This window comes from Pinus tabuliformis, chromosome 9 (assembly GCF_031772625.1).
Source record: "Pinus tabuliformis cultivar Carrire ecotype Pingquan chromosome 9, CPIR1, whole genome shotgun sequence".
Lineage (NCBI taxonomy): Eukaryota > Viridiplantae > Streptophyta > Pinopsida > Pinales > Pinaceae > Pinus > Pinus tabuliformis.
This window is the reverse complement of record NC_142307.1, coordinates 519,749,555-519,769,725: the sequence shown is the minus strand read 5'-3', so window position 1 is coordinate 519,769,725 and position 20,171 is coordinate 519,749,555.

The following is a 20,171-nucleotide window of genomic DNA, read 5'->3' as shown; positions in this document are numbered from 1 at the left end:
TTCTTAGGTAAGTTTTTTCTTGATTGGCTTTGCACTTCCTATTCCTTATGTCATCCTCATTTGGATAATAATTTTACTCTTTCGACTCTATTCATTTTCAAGATAAAAATAAGCCCACTCACTCTTCCAACCTTTGCAAGTGAGATAAAGATACTCAAGCTTAAGTTGATGAACCCATTCTCTAGCTAGTGATCTCTTAACACATCTTTCTTTCCAAACAAACCTTTTAGAGTAATCTAGATCTCGTTGGGTGAACTTGTTGAATCAATGTGAAAATGAAGATCGAGACATATAGGTAGACACAAAAGGTCGCGATAATTATCATAATAATAATCCATGAAATATCTCTCGCAAGGGGGGTAGGGACCGACTATAGCGTGGTCAATGTCTTTCTCCATCTAGGACTTGTCCCCTTTATCTGGATGGAGGATTACTCACTTGTAGAAGTAGCGTGTTTGTTTCAACAAGATAAATATGGGAATTTATTGAGGATGGGACTTTGAGGCTACGTATAGATTTAAGAAAGTTGAATAACGTCACCATAAAAAAGTAATATCTGCCAAGAATTGATGAGCTCTTTGACCAGCTCAAAGATTCCATATCTGATAAGTGTAGAGCCTATTTAAGGGCCATCACTCTGCCTCAAATCCATTACAATTGTTTCATAGTTAATTCCAGATACAAAGCCCCATCATTCAGGGTTATACCAAAATGAATTTGTTATGGTAAAAACTCTCTTTCTTTCCTTACAGGAGGCATCTCTAGGCTCCAAGGATGAAGCAAGAGATGGATGACTTCAATCGAGGTTTGTAAGGATCATAATAAGAGGAGGAATTCTAACTACTGCAATAAATGTCATTCGTCAACCAATATTAGGGGGAGCTCCCACTTAACATGCCTCACCCTTTATTTATTCCCTCCCCTCAAAGAGATCTCCAAATATTTCAGTTAGAGGGGAAGAAAGAATTACATAAAGAAATGTGAAAGTCTTACTCCAACTTTCCACTCCATTTCCATTGTCTGTCATTCCAAGCAGTATTTACTAATAATGTTCGTACAATTCTAAATAACACTTATATCTGTGTAGACTTGAGAAAGCATAGTGAAGCGAAGGATCTCCCTTGAGCACAGTGAAGGGTTATCCCATTCCTGTAGCGAAATGTTATCCTACCAGAAAGACTCATAAAAGATGACATATTCAAAACCTCTGAAACCAGGGTGATAACATGGTCCCAGAGTTATGTTTCAACCCTAAACTTGTTTTAGAAACTTCGAAAGGATAAAGCAATAAAAAAAAGGTTGTAAGGTTTTTTGAGTGTTGTGGATGGTAAATATCATGGACTAAAATCATTTTTCCTCTTTTCCTCTTCATTTTCATCAAAGATAGATACTTTGAAAATGATAAACACTTGTAGGAGCCAGTATCTCTTGAAGAAGACCTTCATTTCAACAAGTGTAAAATGCCTAGATTTGTGAAAACACTCTTCATGGGAATTCATAGCCAACATTCATAGGCTGCCAATGCAAACCTCTTAATCCATGGTAGAACATAATAAGTACCTAACAACATAACTGCATAACAAATATATACTTACATGTTTGCACCCCCTTCAAACTCAAATTTAAGGTTCTCAAACCATATTCAACATGGAAACCTATATCTATCATTCTCCTCAATTCCCATTTCTCCTTCAACTAATTGAGACTTCATGCAGGCATCATTAAGGCTATGCATATGCAGGCTAATGAACACCATTCATGTTTTCCTCTTTCTTTGCTTGATGGATCTTCAAAGGAGAAAAGAAGGAAGAAGATTGGGATCTCATGGTCTTCCATTGAGCAAAAAGGCCCTATTGATTCATAAAATAGTCCCAACTTAATAAACTCTATAAGGCATGTACAACATAATATGCAAATAAATTGGTTGAATTTGGAATGAAAAAAGAACCAAAACTACCAAAATTGCAGAAGATATGCAATCAATAAAGATGGGGGAGAACATGGGCACTTAATAACGATAGAGTAATGTTTAAAGCCTAAGATGCACTAACTTAAAATTAAAAATTGAAGATTCATTGAGTGTAAGCAGTGTTGTGGAGAGTAAATATTTCAGACTGAAATCACGTTTTATTTTATCTCTACCTTCATCGAAGAGAAATACTCTCAAATGGAGAAATATTATAAGGATCCATGAGTATGTTTTGTTAAATAATACCTCTTGCTTCATTACAAAAAATGCTAAGATTTAATGAGATGGTCTTCATAGGAATTCATAGAAAACATTCATGAAGATGGTCTTCATGGGAACTTATAAGAAAACATTCACAAGTGGCTAGTGTGGACCTCCAAAGCCATAGTAAGAACATAGATTTTTGATAGGCACAAAGTTAACTTTATATACACTCAAACTTAAACTCAATATCTAAGATTCTGAAAATGCTTCATACAAGAAAAATGACAGAGCATTGCGAAGCGCCAATCTTGTAAGGCCCTAACCAACACTTCTTGATTCATACATTAAGAATCCAAAACATGAGGGAATGTGAAAATTGAAAACATAATGAACATAGTGCAAACAAACATTTACTAGACAAAAAAACCAAAGCCCACACACAACTCATTTTGAGATTTCCTTAGTGCCCCGCATGTAAATCCAAGCTTCTATACCCTTGCTCCTGGTTGAAATTGTAGAAGTAATAGGTAACCATTAAGCAGTTGTGGGTCAGGGTTCTCTCCCACGCCACCAACTCAAACCATGGAAACATGGCTCTAGCTCATTCACCTACAAGCAAAGAGAAGCTGTAGCAAAGAAAATGGAATAGTGGACTGAACAATGATGGGGAACTAGTTAATTATAACATATTTTCTTAGAGGGTGAAGTGGAAACACCTTGTGCATGCAAGGCTCATGAAAATTGTGTTGACTAAATTTGTTGGTGTTTATTTTAAAATATATTTAAATTAAAATTAAAAAATAAATACAATAACCAATAAATAAGGTTAAATAAAAAATAAATAAAGTGAAGTGTCCTACTGCAAAGTGGGGCTTGCAAGTAGCCAAGTGCCCCCTTTGGATCTTCATCTCAAACATCAAAATCTTCATCTGGCTCTCAGGATCTCACTCACGATCAAGCATGCAAATGAGTAGGTTTAGGAGCTCTAAGCCAAGCAAGGTAGACCAGGCATGCACATGAGTTCCTCTTAAATTAGTCATCCAGTATATAAATACAATTTTCTTACAGGGTAATTGATTGCCACAAATGAGTCAGAGTGGAAAGATCATTAAGAAGGTATCCACCACTAAGTAGAAAAGTTTACAGAGTGAAACAAGATGGCAGAAGCCCAGCCGCTTGACCGAGTTAATATTAATCAACCACAGTACAAATATAAGCAACGAGTCGATTCAGACTTAGTTTGGTGGAGGGATTCAGAGCTATAAGGATCTTCAACGGGTTCGAAACTCTTGTGATTCCTAGCATTCAGACCATAGTTTCAATTCTTCTATCACTACCCAGCGTTTTATGCTCAACTACTTAAGTACTCATGTTCAAGTAGTAGAAGCTTAGGATTACTAGTACTGTAATTAACATGGTATTCATAAGTATAATAATGAATCGTAAATCATATTTATTCATATATTTCACAACTTATGCTTTGATTTAGCTACATAGTAATACGCTCAATAATCCATGGTTAAGCTAATATTTTCAAGAAATCTTAACACACTAGCTCATAATCCTAGATGAGTCAGTGAATTTCATAGTTCTGTAGTCCTGACTCATGATTAATGACTTGAACATGGGCTAAGTTTTATTTACTGGCCCTACATATAAAAATCAATAGTTTAGAACAAGGGACAAACTAACATACCTGGCAGGCCTACAACTTCTACTTCCATTGCATTCTTAGGGATTCCCATACCCTCCATGGCATCGAATATTCTTTGACATTTTCATGAGCTATAGCAACTTTTCTCTAATCACTCTCAATTCGATTCACTTCTTGTATGAAAGAAACATCAACAACAGGCAAGAATCCAAGACAAACAAGAATTGGAGAGAACATGTGGCCAATTTGGGCAACCGCATGTACTAGAGAGCTCAAGGTATTGTGGCGGTGGCGAGACTTGCTAGCAGTGTCAATAATAATTTTAATAACAAACAATTAATGTTAATTAATGTTAACTAAGTAATGTTATAGTAATGATAGAATTACTTGATTTTGTAAAAAAAATTCCTTGCAATATGTTTTTTTAGCCCTAATTGTGTGCCTCTAAGCCTCAAGAAGAGGCCAAATAAGATGTTCAAATTATTTATTAGCTAAAAAAAATCAATGTTAAGATTAATAGGGTGGAGAAAAAGTTTATTATAATATTTGGGGTTAAAACTTTAGGTTTGATGTTTTGAATCATGTGCAGTGAATAATAAAAAGTAGTGTACCTATTACTGTAGTCCCTGTTACCTTATGGCAGGGACTAATAAGAAGGGATAATGAGCAAAATATATCTACAATATGTTATTCATTTCTCATCATCACAATGATTCAAACATATTTAAAGTTATTTAGCACAATTTTAAATATGTAAATATGTTAAAAGTGTTATCATTAACTTTTAAGTTCAACAAAGGGACACATGGCTCTTAATTTTTCTAATCGGGAAATTCCTCATAGGGTTCAAGGAACAATGCCTATAGTGGTCTCGTAGTAACATATAATGTTGAGATTGCAACAAGATGATGGAGCTTAGTGAAAAGAGTCGCCTTCACTAAGTGGGCCCGTAGGCAAATTATGGTGCAAGTTCTATTTTTGGATCACAACAGGGATGATCACAGCAGGAGTGACCACAGAAGGAGTGATCACAGTAGGAGTGATCAAAGTCTATTTTTAGACTGGCTGTCAAAAATAGAAAAGTCAAATATTATTGTCTCATAATAATATTTAGACTATAAACTTTATCTTATTCTCTTGGAGCACTTCAGTTTGAGCTACAGATGTGGCATATGCAGCTCTCAGAAGGAAATACGCTTTCTTTGTGGGTCAGTTGAGTTGTTGCATGCATGACTTCAGTTAGAACTCAATCAGTTGAGTTTGGTGGAGTTTATTGTGGAGTTGATGGAGTTGTGTTTAGTTTGACTTGGTTAAACTAGTTGTAATTAGTCTAACTGCAAATAGACTAATGATGAGTTGTTAAACTAATTATTAACTCATAATACAACTAAAGAATACATCAGTTAACTCAGTTGCATGTCAGTGCATGTACAGTTCAGTAGGGACAGGTGTTAGAGGATTAAATTGCTATCAGTTGTGACTACAGTTGTGCACGAGGATTTGCACAATCAAGGGATTGAGTATGACAATGAGTATTGCCTAGTATTTTCCCAGTAATATAGCCTGTGCTCACGTCATTTCCAGTGTGAGTGATTCTCAGCAGGTAAATACGAGTTTGGTTAAGTTATTCTCATTCATTCTTGAGTAGGTATTGTGCAGTGGAGGCAGGCAAGCAGTGGAGGAGATTTGGAGATCAGATTTGAGCTGTATTGTGTGTAACAGGTGGAGATAGTGCTGGATACTTGTGAAGAGTATTTACTATTGTAATATTACATGTTCTCAATCATTAATATACAGATAGTGTGGGGTTTTCAGCTGTAAGCTTTCCTCGGGTTACATACTGTGTTAATGTGTGCATGCTATTTATGTTTTATTGTTATTGATGCTACTATATTGATGATCAACGTAGAGGAGCTTATGTATTGTGTATGTATTCTGCAATAGTACATGATCAGGATAATCTCCATTGAATATGTGTTTATTATTCAAAATTTCTACATGGTATCATAGCTGTTGATCATCAGATCTACTATTCAGGAAGTGTTTACATTCTATTTCTTCAGGCAGAGTCTGTAATTGGGCCAGGTAGCCTCTGGATTCATCCTTCCTTTGGAAGGTGAGATACCCGGTGAATGTCCATACAGTCAATCTCTGTACGAGAAATATTTTTTTCTCACGAATCTTAGATCCAAGGCGGTTGAGTTTGGAGCTGGTGGAATTCGAATTTGCAGCAGTGTTTTCTTGGTGTCAATGAGGCAATGTCTTTCAACGGATTGCGATTGGAGTATGCCCTTGAGGGCCGCTCAAACTATATTGCATGGAAGGACAGGATGGAGGCAGTATTGGATGATAACGGGTTGAAGGAGTTCATAGAGATGGATGTACCAAAGCCCACTGATGCTACTCAAGCTGATGCTTGGCAAAAGAAGACCGCAAAATGTCGAAGGATTCTGTAAGAGGGCGTGAAGGATCACATTGTGTCTAGCCTGCATGGAAATACTTCTCCATATCTTATGTGGAAGGCTTTAACAGATTTATTCCAAAGCAAGAGCGATCAGAGGAAGCTGGCGCTCAAAGATAAACTCAGAAACATCAAATGCGAGAAGGGTGACAGTATGCCCAAGTATCTCACGAAGTTCACTCAGTGTCGAGATGAGCTGGGAAGTGTGGGGGTTACTGTCGATGATGAAGACTTGGTGAGCTTGGCTCTCCTTGGTCTTCCGAAGAGTTGGCATTCCTATCAGGACTCTGTCAATGGTCGGGAGAAATTGCCAGGATGGGAAAGACTGTGGTCAGATCTTGTGCAGGAGGAGATCAGGCGGAGTATCAGGGACGGATCTTCATCAAAGGGAGTTGATGAAGAAAATTGCGCTTTGGCTACCAAAGCAAACAAGGGGAAGAGCAAGAAAGCTTCTCAGTCTGGTGCGAAAGGCAAGAAGCAGGATATGTCCAAGGTGAAGTGTTTTCACTGTCACCAGCACGGACACTATGCCACTAATTGTCCACAGAAGAAGAAGAACAAGCAAGCTGCTGGATCTGCAGTAGGAGAGGCTCTAGCCTCATAGTTTGAGCTTGATTTTTCATTGATCGCATGCTTGGTTTCAAGTGTGATGGGATCCGTGTGGTTCTTGGACAGTGGTGCATCTTTGCACATGACGGGAGATCGAGATTTTTTTTTCTGATCCGGAGGACAAAGATCTTGGAGTGCACATTGAGATAGGCGATGATGGTAGATACAGTGCAACCGGTATTGGTACCATTTCCTTTGAGAGGGAGTCTCGTAAACCCTTCGGATTGAAGGAAGTCATGCATGTTCCAGGATTGAAGAAGAATCTTATCTCTGTGGCGATGTTAGAAGACAAGGGGTATGATGTTGTTTTCAGCAAGGGAAAGGCTTTCCTGCACAGCAAGACAACTGGTGAGACCCGGAAGATAGGGGTTCGAGTAAGGAACCTTTATCAGTTGCATGTAGATGGATGCGCAGCAATGGCAGGCAAGGCAGAAGGATTGGTGAGCCAGGATGATGGCGAGTTGTGGCACAGGAGATTGGGTCACCTTTACCATGGAGCCTTGAAGATACTGTAGCAGATCACTACAGGGCTTCCTAAAGGCACTCTTGCGCAGTCAGATTAGTGCAAGGGGTGTACTTTGGGGAAGTTTGTGAAATCCACATTTCACAAGAAGGATAGTCACGCCACGATGATCCTTGAGAGAATTCACATAGACGTGTGTGGACCTTTCTCAGTTGATTCGACAACAAAACACAGGTATTATGTGATTTTTGTTGATGATTTCTCTCGTAAGTGCTGGATCTTCTTCATGCAGAAGAAGAGCGAGACATATTCAAATTTCTGTGAATTCAAAGCACTGGTCGAGAAGGAGTTGGGGAAGAAGGTGAAGGCTCTTAGGAGTGATAATGGTGGTTAATACATCTCTGACGAGTTCAAGGATTTCTGCAAGGCTGAAGGGATTCGAAGAGAGCTCATAGCTCCCCATAACCCACAGCAGAACGGGGTAGCTGAGCGGAAGAACAGAACGATCGTGGGTGCTGCACGAGCAATGTTCCATGATCAAGGCCTACCCCTTCACTTGTGGGCGGAAGCATGAAATACAACAGTTTATGTGCAGAACAGTTGTCCTCACAGGATACTTGGCATGAGTACACCCGAGGAGGCTTATTCTGGTAAGAAGCATGATCTTTCTCATTTGAGGATTTTTGGTGTGATGCATGTGACGACGGATGCTAGGAAGAAGTTGGAGCCAACCGCTGAGGTTGGGATATTTGTGGGGTACACTGATACGCCCCACAACTATCGTGTGTATTTGCCAGACAGTGGTAAAACTGTTGTGCGACGAGATATAAAATTTCAGGAGGAGAAAGCCATGAAGTGTTCGCTTGAGAGGGAGCTACACTTGCATGCAGATGAGGAGCTATTAGTTCCTAAGGATGAGCTTCAGGACGTGGATCAGCCACAGGACAAGGTTCATGGAGTGGAAGAGACCACTCATGCATCGCCAACCATCAGAGGGCGAAAGCGCTTGACAGAAGCTGAGCGACTAGCTCAAGATGCAAAGAAAGTTGTAGGACCACCTACATCCCAACGCAGGCAGAGACAGTCACCTGATCGGTACATTGGATACATGGCTCTTATGAGCAAGTGTGTTGTGACTGAGCCATCCTCTTTCGAAGAAGCTGTGGAGGATCCCGCATGGGTAGATGCCATGGTGGAAGAGTATGAATCTATTGTCAGAAATAGTGCATGGGAGATTGCTCCTAGACCGGAAGGGAAATAAATGGTGGGTTTGAGATGGATCTACAAAGTTAAGCAGGTAGCTGACGGGAGTGTGGAGAAGTACAAGGCAAGATTTGTTGCCCGAGGCTTTTCACAGATAGAGGGGATCGATTATGAGGAGACCTTTGCACCTGTCACAAGGTATTCTTCCATACGGACGATTCTCGCTCTCTCAGCGCAGATGGGATGGCACATTCATCAAATGGATGTGAAGACTGCATTCCTCAACGGAGTCATTGAGGAGGAGGTGTACATTGAGCAGCCCGAAGGCTTTGAGGTCTTTAGTAGCGAGTCGCATGTGTGCAGGCTCAAGAGAGTGTTGTATGGGTTGAAATAAGCACCATGTGCTTGGTACACACAGATAGACAGCTATTTCACAGGACTTGGATTCTCCAAGAGCGAGGCGGATCCTAACCTATACCAGATTGTGGTGGAGGGTAAGTTACTTATCATTGTACTGTATGTAGATGATTTGATTCTAATGGGTGATGAGCTGTTGATACTTTCATGCAAGGATGATCTTGTTAAGGAGTTTGAGATGAAGGACTTGGGCCTCCTTCACTATTTCCTGGGATTGGAAATATGGCAGCACAGTGATGGACTGTTTGTTTCTCAGGGTAAGTATGCTCGGGAGATACTGGAGAAGTTCAACATGCATGGCTGCAAGCCTGTTGATACTCCTCTTCCTGAGGGTGGAGGAAGGAGGATTCCACTTTGGGAGAATAAGTGGATGCCACTGTTTATCGATAGTTGGTGGGGCCGCTTATGTATTTGGTCAATACACGACCCGGTATATGCTATGCAGTTAACCAGCTTTCACAAGTTATCGTTAAGCCTACCAAGCTCTTCTGGAAGGCGGGTAAGCATGTATTGCGTTATTTGAGAGGCACATCGAGATATGGATTGTGGTACAGAAAGGAGGATGAGGTGAAGTTATGTGGCTTCACGGATGTAGATTGGGCAGGGAGCCCAACGGATAGAAAGAGCACATCAGGAGGGGTCTTCAATATTGGGTCTACAGCAGTTTCTTGGTATAGCAGGAAGCAGAGATTCGTGGCACTCAGTTCAGTAGAGGCCGAGTATATGGCAACAAGTTTGGCTGCATGCGAGGCTATATGGATGAGGAAGATCTTGGTCGGTTTGTTCGGTTCTCATTTGGATCCTACTGTGATTTACTGTGATAACCAGAGTTGCATTAAACTCTCGGCTAATCCTGTATTTCATGATAGATCTAAGCATATTGACATCAGGTACCATCATATTAGAGATTGTGTGCAATGGAGGATCATGTTACTTTCATACATTCCAACGGAGGATCAGGATGCTGATATTCTGATGAAGGCGCTCACAAGGAGCAAATTCGAATACCACCGAGGCAGGATAGGGGTTGCTGATAATCCATATCTTGTCGAGAGGGAGTGTTGAGATTGCAACAAGATGATGGAGCTTAGTGAAAAGAGTCGCCTTCACTAAGTGGGCCCGCAGGCAAATTATGGTGTAAGTTCTATTTTTGGATCACAGCAGGGATGATCACAACAGGAGTGATCACAGCAGGATTGATCACAGCAGGAGTGATCAAAGTCTATTTTTAGACTGGCTGTCAAAAATAGAAAAGTCAAATATTATTGTCTCATAATAATATTTAGACTAAAAACTTTATCTTATTCTCTTGGAGCACTTTAGTTTGAGCTACAGATGTGGCACATGCAGCTGTCAGAAGGAAATACGCTTTCTTTGTGGGTCAGTTGAGTTGTTGCATGCACGACTTCAGTTAGAACTCAATCAGTTGAGTTTGGTGGAGTTGATTGTGGAGTTGATTGTGGAGTTGATGGAATTGTGTTCAGTTTGACTTGGTTAAACTAGTTGTAATTAGTCTAACTGCAAATAGACTAATGATGAATTGTTAAACTAATTATTAACTCATAATACAACTAAAGAATACATTAGTTAACTTAGTTTCATGTCAGTGCATGTACAGTTCAGCAGGGACAGGTGTTAGAGGATCAGATTGCTATCAGTTGTGACTATAGTTGTGCATTAGGATTTGCACAATCAAGGGATTGAGTATGCCAATGAGTATTGCCCAATATTTGCCCAGTAATATAGCATGTGCTCACGTGATTTCCAGTGTGAGTGATTCTCAGCAGGTAAATACGAGTTTGGTTAAGTCATTCTCATTCATTCTTGAGCAGGTATTGTGCAGTGGAGGCAGGAAAGCAGTGGAGGAGATTTGGAGATCAGATCTGAGCTGTATTTTGTGTAACAGTTGGAGATAGTGCTGGATACTTGTGAGGAGTATTGACTATTGTAATGTTACATGTTATCAATCATTAATATACAGATAGTGTGGGGTTTTCAGCTGTAAGCTTTCCCCGGGTTACATACTGTGTTAATGTGTGCATGCTATTGATGTTTTATTGTTATTGATGCTGCTATATTGATGATCAACGGAGAGGAGCTTATGTATTGTGTATGTATTCCGCAATAGTACATGATTAGGATAATCTCCATTGAATATGTGTTTATTATTTAAAATTTCTACATATAATGCATATAGTGGCCTCCTAGTAACATTAATGGGTAGGGTCTAGAGGTAATGCCCCAAAAATTTTATAATATTTTCCATAGAAACATTATGTGCACCAAGTTCTAAAGCATGTATAAGTATATTAATTGTACGCATAGACATTTCAATCTGCATGCGCATACAACATCATAGCCACATTTATAATCTTGTGCATACACCCTTGATCAAACATGTGCATTAAGGACCATTATGGAACCCCAATTGAGTGTGGCTACAACAAAGAAAGAATATAGTGACCTATTAAACACTATGGAATCAATAATGACTTTTATTGATGACTACACCAGAATGTGTTGGGTATATCTATTGAAGAATAAATTTGAAGCTTTTGAAACTTTCACACATTTTCATGCATGGATTAAAAATGATACATAATCCTCTATTCGTATTGATAATGGAAAATAATATACTTCAAATGAATTTGAGAACTATATTCTCTAACATGGGATTCAACATCAAACAACAATTTCTTATAATCCTCAATATAATGGTGTAGCTAAAATAATGAACGTGACAACCTTAAATATAGTTTATTCAATGATGTTTTTAACATATGGAAAGTTGATGTTCCAGGTTGATGCATTTTTATGTTCAGTGTATATTAAAAACATATGTCCATGTCATTTTCTCAAAAACAGGACTGCTTACGAAATGTGGTATGGCCACATCCCTTCGGTAAGGCATCTCAGGGTTTTTAGTTCCACCAGTTATGCCTTAATTCTTAAGGAACAAAGAAACAAACTTGGTGCCAAGATTTGAAAGTGTGTCTTCTTGGGGTACTCGGATACTTTCAAAGCATATCATCTCTACAATGAAGTAAATAAGAATTTTATACTGTCTAGAGATGTGATTTTTCTTAAATCGTCCAAGACTAACAATGTTGTTGAGCCATATCTTAATCGCTTAGACAAATCCAAGCATGCAAAATCCTTTCAAGAATTTGATAATGAGATTCGACATCTTGAACGGGGGATCCCTATCCTAGATCAATCTATGGAATCTCTTTCTGAAGATCTCTCTCCCCCTCATGAAGTTCCATCCACTTCTTCAGATCAAGAAGACACTTTGAGTGATGTGATTGAGATTATTGGAAAGAAAAATATTGCTTCAACCTCATCTTACTCAATAGAATATCTCAGGCCATCTTAGAAAGGTCCTCCAAAATGGCTCACTAAGACACTTGAAAGTGTTAATCCTGATGAGGTTGGAAAGATAGGAACAAGAAGTTCCACCTCAAAAAATCAAGGTGATGTAGATGATTTTGATTCAACTGTGATATGGATATTTCTGATGATTGTGATTTTTTTTTTACTAATTTCGAACAAACTTCCTTTAAAAATGTTTCTTCTCATGATGAATGGAAATAAGAAATGCAGAAAGAGTATGATGCTCTTATAAATAATAGAACCTAAAAGTTGGTGGACCCTCCATTTGGAACCAAACCGATTAGCTACAAGTGGGTCTTCAAGAACAAGTATAAATTAGATGGATCACTTGACAAGCACAAAGCAAGGCTCATGGAAAAAGGATTTTCACAGAAAGAATGGGTCAATTATGAGGATACTTTTACCCCCACAACAAAATGGGATACCGTGCGAGCTCTCTTTGCATTGGAAGCTCAGAATGGATGGAAAGTCTATCAAATGGATGTAAAAATTGCTTTATTGAATGAAGATATGAAAGAAAATGTTTTATGTCTCAACCAAAAGGATTTGTTGTGAAGGGGAAGGGAAAAAAGCATGTAAGATTATCAAATCCTTGTATGGCCTCAAACAAGCACCACGATCCTAGTATGAGAAATTGACTGAGCATCTTCTAAAACTAAATTTCAAACACTTTGATCTTGATTATGCAACTTTTTTTGTCAAGAAGGTTGGAAAAATTGTTGTCTATTGTTGTGGTGTATGTAGATTATTTGTTGATGATAGGGAACAATGAAAAATATGTTTCATCCATTAAAAAATAATTGAGGAAAGGATTTGAGATGACATTTTTGGGATATGTTCACTATTATTTGGGTATTGAAGTAACCTAACATCAAAATTTTATATTCCTCTCTCAAAAGAAGTACATTCGATATTTGTTCAACAAATTTTTCATGGTTAAATGCAACCCTTTTTCCACTCCAATGGAACAAAATTTGAAGCTCACATCCAAAGAAGGAAATGAATTTGAGGATGCAACAAAGTACAAACCGTTCATAAGAAGTCTTAACTACCTCACTACTTGTAAGTCTAATTTATTGAGGTAAACTAGAGCATGTATTTTAATATCAATTTGGGTTGGTAAACTTAGAAACACACCAAAGTATATGGATATTAGATCTAACTAGTTTAGAAAGAAATTGCTTAGATACTAAAAAATGAATAAATGCATACTACAATTTGAAAATGGAAAGCTACAAGCATAAATTGCTGAAATGTAAAACTATAAAGACCTTTTATAAAACACCTTTATGATGAGAGTGTCTCATCAAACTCATCAAAGTAGGATTTATCAAAGTTATTTTCTATTAAAGCAAGAAAACTATTCTAGGGAAGCATATAAAGAAAGCATACAAATATGTTCTATGAAAGCATATGAAAAAGTGAACAATGATCTTATTCAATTTTAGATAACAAGGAAGAGGCTCTTGTCTCAGAGGTCATGATTGTCCTTCCTTATTGCTTCTATTCATTCAACAAAACCATTTTCACTTATCTAAATTACCAAAGTATAGAAATAAAGTATATAAATCTAATCTAGGAAAGCAGGGGAAAAAGTGAATACTGATTTCAATTCAATCCTAGTTAACAAAGAAGAGGCTCTAACTTAGAGACCTGGTTTGTCCTTCTTTATTGAAACTAATCATTCAACATAAATCATTTTCACTATCTAAATGGCCATGGCATGCAAGTGAGTTTATACAAGAAATATTCACAATTGATTAAAACAGAAATACAATATTAACTCAGAAAATGAAGATGCTAACATATATTTACATCTATGCACATAAATCAACAATAGTGTACTTAGCTCAACATGGGAGCCCTCCACCTTTGCCTGGTACACTTCAAGACAATCAGCTACAACAAGTATTCATTCACATTACACAGAAAAGTATGCACAAGAAAATAAGAAAGCAAGTCTCAATCTCAAACTGTATTCAGAAAATAATAGTCACCATCATATATGTTCATAGTTGTTGGTAGCCTTGCTTAAATAGGCTAAAAAGTATAACAAAATTGCTATATTTACTGTAACCACCTACAAAGATTCCTATTACATCTCTTGGGTTGAATTCATCCTTTCAATTGCATAAAATATGGACAAATCCCCAAAAATCCTAAATTTTCCCCTAAATCAGGGGATTTCCTAGATGATTGGTCAAGTTTGACCAACATTGTCCGGGCCTGTTATAACTTATTTGGAGCGGGCCAATAGGTATTCCACCATCTTTGGTTCTTACAATTTCTAAATATATCCTTCATTTGCGCCCAGGTGTCCTGTAAACATGAATTTAAACGAGCTATTACAAGCTTTTTTGATTTTGCCTAAATCTAACTTTAATGCTCAATTTTTATTCAAACACTTAAAAATCAAAAGACATAGTTTAGCTACCTTGGTATGAATTAGAAGACATAAAACATGATGAAAATGATAGAAAATGGATGATAAGGATGGAAAAAATGATGTAATAGGTGTGGCAAAAAGAGTCAAAATTGAGAGCTAACACTACTACCAAAACAAACATTTCATTTTTTGATGGAATCCTTCCCAAGTTTATGAAAAAACCTTGTGAGGGCCATTGGTTTGCTACAAAAAGAGTTCTAAGGTACTTAAATGGAAATCAAGACTTTGGACTCAAATATACATAGGTGGATGACTTCTGCTTGATTAGATACTCTGATTCATATTTTGAGGGAGATAAGGAAAATGGAGTATCTACTTCAGGCTATGTAAGGAGTCTTGGATCAGGAGTTGTCTCCTAGAGGTCATGCAAACAGTGAGTTCCAGCAAAATCCACAAACAAAGGCATAATATGTGGCAATTGTAGAAGAAACCAAGGATATTGTGTGGTTCAAGAAAATTCTTGAACATTTGCAGGAGAAATAAATGCATTCTACTCCTCTCTTAATTGACAATATTTTTACAATAAAATTGGCCAATAATCCAAATTTCCATGATCAAACTAAGCATATCAATACAAAGTATCATTTGATTCGACATCATTTTGAGGCCAAGACTATTCATCTATGCCATTATTCCACAAATGAGCATATTGCAGACATCTTCACCAAAGCTCTTGGAATAGAAAAGTTTGAAATATTCAAAATGATGCTTGGACTTACAAGCACCCTTCAGATTAAGGGGGGGAATGTTGACACCTAATCCTCAGGGATTGGGAAAATATATGGTAAATATGTAAATACAAAATAAGAAGATGAAGAGACCTTGGAATGTGGATCCCAAGGGTCTCTCTCTCCTATGTGTATATATCAATGTTTTTCTTAATAGAAAATCAATTTTGTGAGGTTACCATATACCTAGCATACCAGTTACAATTGTTTTTGGTTATGTAATCCTTGTACTCTATATAACCTTCAGTGGCAAGTGTTCAGGTTTGACTTATGGATAAATATTCATTTCTTATGGTTGAAGTGACTAGCTAATTTGTAAAAAGGAATAACAAATTTTGATGGATTTTTTAGAAATACTTGGGGGGGGGGGGGGTGAATCAATATTTCATGCAAATAGTATTTTTTTATTTTATTTTTTGCAATGTTAATGAATGATATAGCTAGTAAACATATGAGAAATACATACAAGCATATAAATTACAAAGCACATCAATCACATCATCACATGATAACACTTAATTTTTAGGTGGAAACCCAAAATGAAAAAAACCACCGCTATTGTTGTCTACTTCGTCTTCTATTATTATTAAAAACATTATTTACCTCTTGCAATGGTACTTGCTAGAGGCTTCTACCTCAATTATATTACTGCTACTAGAAGGAAGCCACTACTCGCTCAATTCTATTGTGATCCACGTTTCACAATATTTCAGATTGGGGCCACATTTAACAATTATTGATCTAGAAAGCCACTTTTCAAAATGTTTCAAACTAGACCCACATGCATATGAATAACAATAGACCAAAATATTCTCTGTACTCAAACTTTGATAAAAAAAAAACTATTTATAAGACCTTCAAGCTCTAGCTCATCAAATTAGTATACTCATCAAATCAACTTTCATCAATGACAAAACCCTTTGTCTGCTACAACCACAATATCTGAATAAGATCCCTCATGCAATCATCACAATACTGTTCTCAAATTGATTCAACAAGACATGTATCAATAAAATCCTTATCATGCAACATCATTGTGACCCATAAATCATTGTTACTCATCAAAGATACAATTCATTCAAACCAAAGTCCTAAACTTTTGAATCCTATTCACAATCTGTAATGATACACCAACAAGCTTCAAAGACAATCAATGACCAAACCCAAAAGTTTTTCAAGAAAGACAACAACAACATGTTAACACACCATGATCCATTCTATCACCATGAAAAAAATATTGAAGAAATACTAGGCTTAGTTTCTACCTCTGACCTTGTGTTATCACCAAAATAGGAGTTTACATTTTTCCTAATCATGGTCTTAGATAAGTGTCAAGTCATCCTATGTTTTAATGGGTAGGTGATAGGTTAGGAGTCTCATAGGTCTCATTTTCATATCCAAATAAAATCTAACAACCTTATTCCATGTCTCATAAGTCTCACTTTCGGTTTAGAAACTCATATCTTAAACCATTTTGAATTTTTTTTGGAATTAGCCCCGAAACCACGTTTTCGTAGCGCAGACAGTGTAAAATGTTTGTTTTGCGCTACGAAAACGCTGCTCTTTTCGTAGCACTTTTCCCTGTGTGCTACAAAAGCGCGGATTCATAGAAAAGTCTTGTCAACACATTAATCCATTAAGATTTTGTTAAATTTTCATTATTAGGTGTCAGGTAGGAGTCAGTTCTTAAGCTTGTCGCCATCCAAAACTCATCATTTCGAATCTAGGGCTCATCATGATAGGTAATTTCAAATTCAAAAGGGATGGCTAGTTTCTTACCATAGTTTGCATGCAAACCCTCAAACAGATCATTTTTCGAATGACAAGCTTATGGTAATTTCTTACCAAGGTTTCTCTCATCCATAATTCAAGTGAGGCTGACCACCATAAGCAAGCGAGGCTGGTTTGTTACAGGAATTTAGAGGCAAAGATGACAGAAGAAAGGAAAATTCATAGGTCTGGTCATTGTTTAAGAACAGATCCTGAAAGCATCAAGGTCTTAGTCAGAGATAAATAAGTTGTAGAAGCCTTCAAGAAAGCAGGATTTTGGAAGTTTTGTAGAAAATTGCAGGGAGGACATACTCGGGTGACAAAGGAGTTTGCATTACATTTCACTGGCTCAAGCACAAAGGTTGGAATCCTGAACTTGCAAATTTCTCCAGAAATCATAGCTTTGGTGACAGATATTCCTAGGGGGCAAGATATATGGTCCAAGAACTTTAGATTCGATATGGAACCATGTAAAGTGTTTCTAAAGCTAGAGTTTGCAGAAACAGACTTAACCAAGGCAGTTCCCAGGAATTACATCAAGGACATCTATGCCAACTTTCTCTTCAGCATTCAACTTTATTTTACCTGTGAGGGCAGATATCAAAATGTTTATTCATATCATTTTAAACTCTTGTTGCATTTTACTGGTACGATTTCTTTAGATTTGCCTTACTTCATGTATCGAAGTGTAGCTAAGATGGCAGATAAAGTGAAAATGAAATCTCAAGGACATGAAACTTCCCTTTTTCATCATGGTCTAATTAAACTGATAGTTCTACATGAACTCAAAAGGATCAACAGAGAATGGTCTTCATTTTTGTTTTTATGTCATTTTGAAGCAGAAAATCAAGAGGCAGGCATTTGCCCTAAGGTTAAAGAAACTCCATCAGCAGAAACCAACAAGTCTGTAATGTCTAGGGCAAAGAGATTTGTTAAGTTGAAACCTATAATGTAGGTGAAAGAGCAAGTGAACAAAACATCAGTGGTTATTCCTGAGATTCCTAAATCCACAAAGGAAAAGATAACTGAAGTTAAAGAAAGGACACAAGCACAGTCAGCTAACAAACCAGGTCAAAAGAGATTGACTAGAAGTCAAATTGAAAAGGAGAAGGGTAAATTAGTGATCTCAGGAGAAAGTCCAAGCTTGAAGGGTAATTTAAATGATATTTTAAAAGCCATTGATATTGCAGAAACCCCTTTGTTGCAGGAAGATGTCATAGAATCTGAAAAAGGAAAGTCGAAGAAGATGAAATCCTCTAAGAAATTGGAATTTGAGGATGATGTTACAGCATTTGTGTTCAAGCCCAGAAAGCCCTTAACCAGGCAATCTAAAAAGATACAAGAGTCCAATGTTGAGTTAGGGATAACAGAAGAAGCTCCCACTATTCAGGAAGAATTGATAGACCCTTCATCATCAATACCTGAAGGTGACAAAAATAGAGTTTTTCCCACTCAAACAGAAAAAACCAGTTAGGAAGAAATGGAAGGAAGGTTAAGAGCAGCTAATAATGAAATTGCTAGACTAAGGATGAGAGAAATAAGGCACGCTGCTAAGAAGACAGATTTCAAAAGAATAAAGGCCCTCTGGAAAGTTGAAAAAGTTTCCAAACCATAAGTAGTAAGCAGTGAAACTCAATACTTTACTTGGACTGTTCCTGCAATCAAAGAAGCTAGATTTGTAAGGAGGATGAATGCTCATTTGAGAGCTACTAACAGGAGATTGAAGAGATAGATTGAAGATCTAGAAATACAGTTAACAAAATCTGAAGAAAAGGCTACAACAATAATGAAACAGGGTGATGAAAAAGGGCAGTGAAGGATATATCTTAAAACAGTTTTGGCATAAAAAAGAAGGTCATCTGTGAAGAAGAACATCTTATAAGGGTAAGTTGTTTTGATTTTTGGTGATCATATCAGTCTTTATGAAATTTTGAAAGTTCCCAAACTGCAGATTTTTGAAGGCCGTGTTGAAAAAAGAGCATACACAGCAGTTTCGTAGCACGCTACGAAACTGATGAAGGTGACCTTTTAGCACCTTATAGATGTATTTCGAAGGTAAGGTCTGATAAATTCCAATTTTTGATGATTGATGGTAGACATAGGAGGATCGTTGATGAAGTTTCCGATGGTAGTGATGCAGAATGGTTCAAAGAAGTATTCCATAAGTGATATAAAAGTTGTGCTACAAAAACATACTATTTTCGTAGCACAATCATGTTTCATCCTCTTTTCCATATGTTTGAGGTTCCCTTTTTTGCACAGGTGGGGAATGAAGTTTTAATGGAGTACTAATACATGCCACATATACACCAGCAAAACTGCTCAAAGATAAGCATAAAGGATCAAGGGCTTTAAAGGGAGGAACTCTGTCTCCTTGTTTTCAGGACAGTTAGGTCATGACTCAACAGGGTTTGCAACAATACTAGAGACATCATAAAGCTCGAAGACATGGATTAGAAGTTGATTAAAGAATGTATTTAAGTCATAGATAAGGTTTTTGAAAGCATGTCTTAGGAGTTTCACTCCTATTTGTATTAGGACTCTTAAAGACAGCTAGCTGTCAAGTTGTAATTAAGTAGTTTGTTTTATGAATAGATAATTGTCAATGTTAGGAATTCAAATTCCCCTAAAGATGAATCATAGTATCCAAGGTTGTAAAAACTCTATATAAAGCATGAGAATCGAATTCCTAGAGGTTGGGAATTTCATTAGCAAAAGAAAGTTGTGTTATTATAAGAAACGATGGTTTTTCAAACTTAATATAGAGATCAGTTTGACTACTTAAGATTCACAAGGAGTTTATGTGTTTTATGTTATTATGGCCTTTTTCTATTACTTATTTGTAGTGGTATGA